Source organism: Saccoglossus kowalevskii, chromosome 6 (assembly GCF_978046115.1).
Source record: "Saccoglossus kowalevskii chromosome 6, keSacKowa6.1, whole genome shotgun sequence".
Taxonomy (NCBI): domain Eukaryota; kingdom Metazoa; phylum Hemichordata; class Enteropneusta; family Harrimaniidae; genus Saccoglossus; species Saccoglossus kowalevskii.
Window position 1 is genome coordinate 40,904,740 of NC_140646.1, and position 8,579 is coordinate 40,913,318.

The following is an 8,579-nucleotide window of genomic DNA, read 5'->3' on the forward strand; positions in this document are numbered from 1 at the left end:
AAATAAGATCAAACGGACGAATCTATGGCGATTGCCGGCGACACATTCCGGCGATTATCCGTAACTAATTACAGCGACGGCGAAATTTGTGAGAATCAGTTAGTTAATTTTGTTTATTTTTTTGGTTTGGTTTAACGATATCGGCGGCAGTGTGTAGTTCACTCCCAGTGTCCGGGAATTGCAACCGTCCGGAAACTGCCTTAGTGACGACACGTATACATAAGACATAAACCACTACCTACCTATTCTTGGTAAACATTAGTGAAAAAATGCTCGTTTACTCGTTTAGTTATAACACACCTCTATGATTATAGCACAGTCTCTCTATAGATAGAGGGGCTGTGGTTATAGGTATCAGGGAGCTGTACATTACAGCTTCCAGTAGGTATCAAGCGACTCCAGATTCGCTTCTCGTCTCTCGCCGCTGTTCTACTGTGGCTTTGTCACGTTGAGGGCAGCACACATAAACTAGAATACCGGAGGCGGCAATGGATCTATACGAGCGGCTGTGACACTGAACAATCGTTGGTTATTTTTGTCACAATAGCTATCAAATTTATCAACAACAGAAGAGAGTGAATAAAGAAATTAACAAAACAGAAAAAAAGGATGTACCAGGAAACACTTTTTGTATTTGCATAAAACAAACTTAGAAAAGAAGATTCAGCAAGCTTGAATGTTTTGGACCACAAGTTAGCGATTTACAGTGGGGTTGTTCATTGCTTACAAACCATTAGGTAACAACATAAGCGTAAATGATCCGATTAAATACTTCTCCCAATTTAAACACAAAGTGTAAGAATGATTCGACATGGGATGCAGAAATTGGAGAGATAAAGAAAAGAGAGATTAACATAAAATTAATTTAGAAAATAATTCAGCAGCTCGTCTTGCCAGTCTGCAAGCGAGGTTTATCTTCTCACATTTCACCACTTTTAGAATCGCTTCACTGGCTTCCGGTTAACAGACGTATTGAATATAAATACTCAATAAGTAACACTGGCCCACGATACCTGTTAAATCTTCTACATAAATACAATCCCGCTAGACAATTGCATTCGTCATTAGACGAAATTGTATAATAACGAAAAATAATAACGAAAGACGGTGAACGTGCATTACAATATTCAGGTCAAAACATTTGGAATTGCATACCCTTCTCAATCCACCATTCAGTCACTCACATTCAACATTTAATTTATAGTACTTATTGATAGACTTTTACGTTATGCAATGTGCATAGAGCTCATTTTAATAATAATAATAATAATAATGACACACTCATAAATGACTTCCTAGATAGTCAGCGGAAACTAATTAAACCGACTGTAGCCACTTCTGTATATTAAGTTGAGCAGAATTACCACATAGTTTGCGCACAGCCATGATTAAAAAAATAAAAATGTATTTTTACATATTTTAATATTAGCATAACAACATGGATCAGCATAGCTTATCCGACAATGTGAAATTTGAGTAACAGAAAAATACGCCGACGACAATTCTGAAATTGCACAATGTTACTCCGGGTCATAGCAGTATATAGTGAATTAAAAAGATGTTCAGTCTTTATAAAAAAAAACGATATACTTTCATATTCAAATATATTTTGTTATATTAATTATTCATTACAACATGTGTTCATGTATTTGCTTAATTATTGAATGATCAATTTAAAACGAATGATGACAATAACGTTATTATTCCATTTTCTGTGGTTACAGCGCCCTCGTTGACAACTGTGCCACTGACGGACTCGTTATAACACGATCAATCAGCAAACATTGTTTGCCAGTTCACTGGCTTCTCATTTGAACCATATGTAGTCGCATTTGTGGCCACTCAAAGTAGATCTTTTCCCAAAAAATGTATTATATAGTACAACATTTTTTAAGTCATTAATGGTTTGTTTTCATATACTCAGAAAGCGTCGTGTATATTGGCCCTGTATCGTCGAGAATAACATAGCCTCATCACCCGCCCCACGAGGACGGAGGTTGGATGGGACTCGTGAACATTTTGGTCATCGAGTACAATAAAATATATTGTTATTACAAGATCGTTTTGTTTTTTTATCTATCAAACTTATTGATATACTAATAATTATTATTTCTATTGCTATTATTTTATTATTGTATTGATAACTGAAACATAATATTATATTGCCGTAAGTCTTAATCTTGATATTTAATAACATTGCATGTGCTTACAGTGGTGCATTCATAGTTTTGACCATTTAATAGTGAGCCTACAACAGCGGGTCCGTTTCGGCGGCGGGCACTGGCGTTGCTCTAATTTCTTCGCCGCAGGATTCCAGTGTCCGTCAGGATGCGAAACGGCTGTCGACTCTCTAAATACGTCCCCATACATCATACTTATGTATACGTCAGACTTACACGGGGAGCACACTATCTTGTCTTTTCAACCACGGATTAACGCCGTCAGATGGCTTGCATCGGATCCGATTTTCGCAATCCCAACGCAAGCTGTCACCGTGCTTTTGGGCATTGTCATTGTTCTCGAATTCACCAAATCCACGATGTTTTAGAAATGTTTTTTTTCATGGTCCATTAATTCAGTTTACCCAAGCTATGGTGGGACTTCCGAGCGTACTGAGCACGTTAATTGGAGTGTGGTGTGATATGACATTATGACTGAGCCGTATGAGCGTCGTCGCCTACCGATATCAGTATATATATAACCATTAAACCATGACTACACTACAACGTATTATATGATGTCAATAAAACCATCCAACGAAACTATCACTAAAATAATAAGTTAATTTTTGAAACTCAATCTTGTTGAGTTCGTAATTGATTCCGATGGACGGTCACATTTCTGTTAGACTTACAAATGAAAACATTGTATATTCACAAAAAAAGTCTGGACTATGCTGCAGAAGAAGGGGAAAACGACAATAAATTGTACTATATAATGTTAATAATAATATTATTATTACTTGTGTGCTTGCCGAATGATCGACCTCACATTAATGTTTTCACTGCTTGGAGAGTGCTACTTTCTGTAAATAGAATCGTCGTGGCACACCATATTTGTATTTCGATGTAACAGTTGCCGCGAGGCAGTAATTCTATAACATTGTTTATGGTATGATGGATATCCACAGTTGACATTTAAAAAAACTAAGCAATTTGGTATTACAAATTGTGAATTGCTGCTGAAAGCCGCCAACACGTGCACTCACTCTTATTGATATTCAATTGCTTTCAACCTATTTGAGGTGTCCCTTTCTGAACCAGTTACGTTTAACGCTACAATAACAAAAACAATTGAAAATAAAAATAAAATAAAATAAAAATTTCTCGGACATGACTTTTAGCGTACTTATTGCTTTAAGTTCAAGTTTAATTGGATTTTAATAGACAAAGAAGTGTGTACCTAAACAACTTTACAGAAGTCGTTTCGTTTTGTTTTGTTTTGTTTACGCATTTTTTAAATAAAAATTGGTAATAGCTTGGTTCCAGTCTAGATGTATGTTTTTCCTTCGCCGGACAATACACAATTGTCTGTTCTCCAGAAATCAAACAAAAAGTAAATCTAAAAATTTAGCCACAAAATCTCAGCAAGCGCTAAACTGAATATAGAGTATTTCAATAGACGTTAAATATGTGCTAAAAATAGCGTTGTGTTCGCCCAGCAAGCCAAATGTACAAGTGGGCTATGAATACAACCAACACAATGGGGATCCTAAAGTGTGCACCGTGACGGTATAGGTGAGACACCCCCCCCCCCTCACACACACATACACACAAATCCTGGGAAATCCGTGACACAGCAACTACTAAATAATGTACTACAATATACGTATATTGTATATTGGTCATATCTTTACTAGATTCATAGTTAAAGTGAGACAGTATGTGATAATAGGAGTATTCATCAACAGTACAATAATGTGTACATATGCTAGGTAGGCATTCATGGCGGTGATATCGCTTTCACACTGTGGATGCTGAATTGTTATCGATATGGAATTCATACTTGGCTATTCTCCCGCGTACATAAGATATGAAGAAGCCAAGTTCAAATTTGGTATCAGGATTTGTTCACCAGTGTACGCGTTGTATACATGTCTTTTCACTGAACAATTTGGATGTTCCATCGCAGCTGCATCATGCTTAATTTGTTTTTGACAGAGAATTATTTCTGAATATGTTTATTTATCATAATGAATTAAATTACAGCGGCTTTGAACGATATTAGAACAATTGTACCTTTGAAATGTGGGAAATGACGTGATAAAGTCAAACTGATTATGGTAATTTAGCAATCTAAACAATTCACACAACACGAAAGCACCGTTTATAATAACGTCTATTCACAATGTCTGATCAGGTTACAGTGTTGTATAATTAGTGGAAAATCCTAAACTAATGGCTTGAATACTGGGATTAAGTCATTTATTATATTTTAATTCTTGTATTTTTTATAATAAATACATTTCTGAATAACTTATTATATTGTTTATATTGGCCGATAAGTTATATTTATTTCTTATTGCAATTGGTAAATACAATGATATGCATTAATTTGGCGGGGAAAAATTGACAAATTTTTCATAAAACTTTTTTTTTTCTGTTCTACCACTTTTTAGTACTTTCTGGGATCGGCTGTAATACATTTTAAAGAATACGTGCACTATATCCTGTTGTTATGCAATGATGAATAAGATTCAACACTCCTCGAAATAAGTTACCAGAAACAACATACTGTTTGTAGAATAGTGTTAATTGTGTGATTAACGTCAGGTGTAATATCAGCTTCGACTTGAATTCATGTTAAACACACGCACACATTGGGTTGTGTGAACGTCATGATTTTCCCATATTAGCGTCTATTATTATACCCCGTGAACGAGGCTAACAGGCTAACACAATGCGCCATTGTTCGGTAAGGACATATGCGGCGAGTGACCATTAGCACGTACCTCTTCCTCACTCACCCCACTCTTCACAACGTATGCCATAATATCTTCCATGCATATGTACTGTTGAATGCTTTTTTTATGAAATTATTTTTCCCCGAAACATCAATTTGAATGTAATTTGCAAAATGCCGTGGCAATTTAAAATTCGTTTCGATTATTTACGCATCGAAGTATTGCGCCAATGAGAATTCAAGTTAAGCTCAGAAAAATATATTTCTTGTCCTCGTGCGCGTCAGCTAAAATATGTGAGTCATAGGAAAATAAAAAAAAATAGCAGACCAATTTTTATGAACATTTTAAAATATAAATAAGAAACGCGCATCGATTTTGGAGAACAAATTGACCAGAAACTGTCTTATATTCACTTTCGTCGCCTCGACAGTCGTAGTCGTTACACTAAACCCACTGAACGACTCAAATGAGTAACCATTTACCCAAATGGGCTAGCAGTATTACGAAATGTTGTATAAATGTTATATAATTATATAAACGGATTTACAAATTACAGTAGAAGAAAACAATGATGTATTTAAAGTGCGGCGTCTGACATCATCACATTCAGTGAGATATTTCCAAAATGAATGTGTTTTATTTATGCTATGCACCATATGTGCCGAGATTGGATGATGGGACACCGGGCGTTTGGATTCCTCTCATAATTCAAAAAAGAAAAAAAGATAAATCAATGAGCCATGGTTAGTTAATTGCCATTTGGTTTAAATGTACAATATTTGTGTCACCCGTGCCGCAATTACAATAAACACTAGTATCGACATTCAACTCTGTTGCTTTATTTACAGAATTTTTTTTTGCGTATTTTCCTGAAAGGTGGTTACTTTCATTAATTTATTATTTTGGATTTTGTTTTAATAACTAAGATATATATATTCTTAAAACTAGTCAATAATGTTCAACTCATCATGGCCCAAAATAAGATGGAGGCTCAACTTTGGGACGAATCGGTTGATTCTAGTTGTTTAGCCTCATCCCGACACAGTAGGTCGTTTATAATGTATTTAGATATTTATGTATGTCTATGTATTCAGAAAAGATAAAGAGGGTGGACACCTAACGCAATGTGAAAAAATAAAATAAATTATTAATACGACGTTGAGCCGTTTACAGTGTGTGCCGGACCTCCGATCACGGTCACTGCTAGTAGACGGTGCAATGAGCCGTTTACAGTGTGTGTCGGACCTCCGATCACGATCACTGCTAGTAGACGGTGCAATGAGCCGTTTACAATGTGTGCCGGACCTCCGATCACGGTCACTGCTAGTAGACGGTGCAATGAGCCGTTTACAGTGTGTGTCGGACCTCCGATCACGATCACTGCTAGTAGACGGTGCAATGAGCCGTTTACAATGTGTGCCGGACCTCCGATCACGATCACTGCTAGTAGACGGTGCAATGAGCCGTTTACAATGTGTGCCGGACCTCCGATCACGGTCACTGCTAGTAGACGGGGCATTGAGCAGTTTACAATGTGTGTCGGACCTCCGATCACGGTCACTGCTAGTAGACGGGGCATTGAGCCGTTTACAGTGTGTGCCTGACCTCCGATCACGGTCACTGCTAGTAGACGGGGCGTTGAGCCGTTTACAGTGTGTGCCGGACCTCCGATCACGGTCACTGCTAGTAGACGGGGCATTGAGCAGTTGACAGTGTGTGCCGGACCTCCGATCACGGTCACTGCTAGTAGACGGGGCGTTGAGCCGTTTACAGTGTGTGCCGGACCTCCGATCACGGTCACTGCTAGTAGACGGGGCATTGAGCAGTTCAAAGTGTGTGTCGGACCTCCGATCACGGTCACTGCTAGTAGACGGGCGTTGAACAGTTTACAGTATGGTCCAGACTCTCCGACCACGGTCACCGTGACTGCTAGTAGACGGGGCGTTGAGCAGTTTACAGTGTGTGCCAGCCCTCCTGACAGAATCATATACAGAAAGTCAACTTATAACATTCACTGAGGGTGTTCCAATAATTTACAATTGTGTTGTTTTTTCATAAATAAGTTGACGGTTATTGAGTTGAGTTGAGTAGATTATTTGTGACTGCACCAGTTTCATTTCACATGTATATATGTGTAATCCTATTCATGATATTGTTGTTTTCAATTCACCAATGAATATACAAGTGTCACGTGCAACATGTGTTCATGTAGCGATCCCATTTTTGTGAAAACGATAACGGAATCACATGTTTAGATTTAAGCAAAGACACTGTCTTGTCTTTTAAGGTCTATGATTTAAGACACAATGTGGAAACATTTATGAGTATTTTTGAGCTGTTTAAACAATCTTATTTGGGATTGCATCTTGATATAAACAACCTTATATAAACATAACAGGTATGATGAACCGATTGGTAAACCCGAGACGCATGCGTATTAGAGTTTCGCATTATTTTATTTAATGAATGAATGCAAGAGTTTTATTTTACGAAAAATCATGTTTTTATCAAAAGGCAACATAACAAAATATTCCAACATGCTCAAAACACGTTTACATGTGTATAGTTGTTAATCGGCCAATAAATGAAAGGAAACCTGCATATACTCCTGGGTAATGGGTGTTACCGAATGAGTTTTATAGCCAAGTATATTATACCAGTATTTCAATTGCTTAAATACGTCATTCTGATTGGACAAGAGCGTGTTCATGCAAGACACTATACCACGCCTTTCCATGTGTTCAGAAATATGCCCAACCGTGAATAACACAAAATGGTTACATATTTCTGTCAACGCCGGGAAATCGACAAAAATAATATTTTGCACTACGGACGTAGTGGATAAAAATGCTTTGGGCGTCATAAGATAAGCATGATCAGCCTGCACTATCGGCCGAAAACATGTATTAGTGATTTTCGGAGTTGAGAAAGGGTAAGGTCCGGCCTATATTGAGACCGTATTCCGCCTCATAAATGTCCTTGTATTGACACGAATAAATCACCGGCCTGGGCTGATGCTGCTTCAGAGTCGAGTGTGAACGGAAACTCTACTTTATGCAATCAGATAATACATTGTGTCGGTCACATAATTTGTTGAAATTAACAATAAATACTAACTTTCGGTTACAAAAAATAACAAGTAACTTATATTCTTCTGTGTTTTGATGCTTTAAGAGATGTCAGGTCGTTCAATACGCCGGGGAGTGTCGGTGATCGTCGCACCGCGTCGTTTTCGAGATGGTCCCAGGCAACATGTATATCATTAACACATAGACTTTAACTTACAGAGTCAACAATAAGTCAATACAAACTATACGAAGAAACACGGAAAACAGACAGCCAACAAAATATCACGCATCTATATTTCAATTATTCTAATAATTAATAATTTGTGAATGGTTGAAATCATTCCTAGACAACAAGATAAATTTTATAATTTGTTTTAAATAACATTCAAGTAAATTCTGTAGAGATATATGCCAAATGAGACAAACAAAATTGTAACTAACTATAGAATAACAAGACATATGCGACCTTCAAAGAAACACATTCATATTCACCGGTTTTGTCATAGACTCCCAACTTGCCTCGTGAGCCTTTGAGTTCACGCCGTCACTGCGTGATGTGAAATGTAGACGTCACCATGGCCATATCGTCACGTGGTTTGTATCGTGTG